A 3,047-nucleotide genomic window follows, 5' to 3' on the forward strand; every position below is an offset into this window, starting at 1 on the left:
AATGACACGGTCGAAACATTACTGTCGGCACTTTATGTTCCTTGTTTCATATTCTCATCACAACTGCCTCTCCTTTCATATTATTAGAAGCTGCAGTCATTCACTTGTTTAATTTTCTTCGCGGCTTTTGGGGCCTATTTTTCGGCCATTGGCAAAGCTTTTCCTGCGCAGTTTGCTTTTCTGATTCGAAGCTGCATACACTGACGGAAAAAGTTGCAACACCAAGATGAAGTTGGGAGGCGTGTCTCTACATCTGAAAGATGGTGTCTATTCAAATTTCCCCCCAGTGCATTAGCGCCACTATGAGGATGCGAATCAGGTTTGCCTTAAATACACACTGTAACGGTCGTGAGCTTTAGTTGCCTTTGAGATTGGACGTGGCGAGTTCATGTTAGTGAAGAATGCCTGTAATGAGACAAAGACGCATTTATCGACACCTCATTGAATTTGAGCGAGGTCGTGTAACAGGGCAAAGAGAAGTTGAAGTTGCATGTTCTTTCCGCTGTATTGCAGAAAGAGTTCGCAGAAATGTAGCTGGTAGTGGCGGTCATGAGAATATACGATAACAGGAAGACTGGACTCCGGATGCCCACGTGGCACTACCGAGAACGAGGTTATGTATCAGGGCAAAGAGAAGTTGAAGTTGCATGTTCTTTCCGCTGTATTGCAGAAAGATTTCGCAGAAATGTAGTTGGTAGTGGCGGTCATGAAAATATACGATAACAGGAAGGCTGGACTCCGGATGCCCACGTGGCACTACCGAGAGGTACAACCACCCGCTGAGCCCAGGCTCCTTGCCGCTGACGAAGTAATTGCTTTTCGTGACATCATTTGCAATAGCGACTGCGCGAATTGACGGTACCTCGTACGGAAAGAAAGAGTAGCTGATGCTACTGAGGATTCGGCCGCGAGCATTTCTGACGACTTCTTGGGGTCTTATTCGTGATGGCATTCAGACAGGCAAAGGTGCTGTCGATTGTTGCATACGAATGCGAAATACCTGCATTGTGCGTTTCCGCAAAGTGATTTTTACGCCAAAGTTGCGATCGTCCTGGGTCAGATGTGGAGCGCAGAGCGTAGCAGTTTCCGTGGTGTAGCGGTTATCACGTCTGCCTAACACGCAGAAGGTCCCCGGTTCGATTGCGGGCGGAAACACTTTTTCGTCGCACTCAACAAGACACTTGCTACAATCTCTACCGTGATCATTTAAATCAATTTCAAACGTCCCACCACCAGGGTGCAGATGGCTCAAATGATACATGAAACTCTTTCAGAACCGGCTACTTGGTTTTTGTGCTTACCTGGAGGGCTGGAAATGCGCGTAACAGCCGCCGGTGTGCCGGTAGTTGCCACACGTTTGCACAAAACGCAAGGGCTCGTCCGGGATTTGAACGCGGGGACCTCCTGCACCCGAAGCAGGAATCATACCCTTAGACCAACGAGCCTGTTCGTAGCGGCTAAGCGCTGCACATGACGGACGCCTCCGTTCTTGGTATTACCATGTAGAGCTGCTGCTCACCCAGCGTTCTCCCTGGCTGTTGCGGTTTGATTGTTTTCGTCGATGTCTTTTACTATAGCAACTTCTAGAATCGGAGGGAGCTCGTAACCGATGCCCTTGCTTACGCAGGAAAAATCTGTTGCCACTACGGGTTTCCAGGTAGTACAGCAGCAGAGCCGTCGTTTCCGTGGTGTAGCGGTTATCACGTCTGCTTTACACGCAGACTGGCGTATCGTAGTATTTCTGCAGCAACAATTTGAGCAGCAGTTGGCACCACAGTGACACAACGAACTATTACGAATCGTTAACTTCAAGGACAGCTCTGAGCGAGACGCCCGATAGCATGCTGTCCACTGACCTCAAACCACCGCCATTTGGGACTTCAGTGGTATCAAGCGAGAGCTCGCTGGAGGGCAGCGTAAAGGTCTGCTGTGTTTTCTGATGAAAACTGGGTCTGCCTCGGTTCCAGTTCCGAAGGTTTGTTGGTCAGAAGGAGGCCAGTCGAGGGCCTGCAACCAACCTGTCTGCGTGCTAGACACACTGGACCTACACCTTGAGTTATGGTCTGGATTGTGGTTTCATACAATCCCATAACACTCTCGTGGCTATCCCACGCACCCTAACTTCAAATCTGTACGTCAGTCTGGTGATTCGACCTGTTGGGCTGCCATTCATGAACAGCATTCCAGAACGTGTTTCGAAACAGGTTAACACTCGCACACGTACCGTTTTTGTAACCCAGCATGTTCTACAGAGTATCGAAATGTCGCGTTGGCCTTCTCCATCGCCAGATCTGTCTTCAGTCGAGAATATGTGGGACATCACGTGCGACAGCTCCAGCGTCACCCACAAACAGCATTAACGGACCGTGTATTGACCGACCAAGTGCAACAGGCACGGAACTGCACCCCACAAACTGACATCCGGCGCCTGAACAACAGAATGTATGCACGTTTACATGCATACATTCAAAATTCTGGCGGTTACACAGGTTAATAATGTACCAGCAGTTCACAGTCGCAATGACTTACCTCGCACTTGCGTTAACATGTTCTCTTGCAGTCTTAATCCCTTAAAGGCGTTACCTAGAAAAATATATTCTCGAAATTGCATTACTCCACATTACTTATTTTTTGGTGCTACAATTTTTTTCCCATCAATGTGCATGTTAGACACAGTAGCGAAATTTCCTTGAGAGTGTTATGATGTCTTTTAATTTGTGATATTATGTGTTAGGATTACGACAGCTACTGAAGAGGAGAGCGGCCCAAATAATTTCCGCTGCTCTTTATTTATGGTATTCGAGGTGCAGCTGGTGCGTCTGTATATTATTTATAATACCCAAATCACAGTTACAGAAATGCTAACAAAACTCATTGGTCTACGCTAGATAATTCTGTTCTCAGCCAACGTGATGACGATTAGCAGCACCAAGTTTCTGAAGTGCGAGCTTCCAAAGTGCTAACCAGGAATGCATCGACTGAGAAAAATAGTCTGCCTGTCAGTCGTCTAATGGAGAATGAATAACATTGTAGAATATTTTTTGAAC

At 47.3% G+C, this 3,047-nt stretch overlaps 1 non-coding gene across 1 annotated transcript; it reads left to right on the plus strand.

The window, feature by feature from the left end:
• The first annotated feature begins 1,082 nt into the window (after nucleotides 1–1,082).
• Trnav-aac lies at nucleotides 1,083–1,155 on the plus strand. The gene has a single exon. It is a non-coding gene; the product is annotated as a tRNA-Val (tRNA).
• Nucleotides 1,156–3,047: the final 1,892 nt, after the last annotated feature.

The sequence above is a fragment of the Schistocerca piceifrons genome, chromosome 8, assembly GCF_021461385.2.
Source record: "Schistocerca piceifrons isolate TAMUIC-IGC-003096 chromosome 8, iqSchPice1.1, whole genome shotgun sequence".
NCBI classification, from domain to species: domain Eukaryota; kingdom Metazoa; phylum Arthropoda; class Insecta; order Orthoptera; family Acrididae; genus Schistocerca; species Schistocerca piceifrons.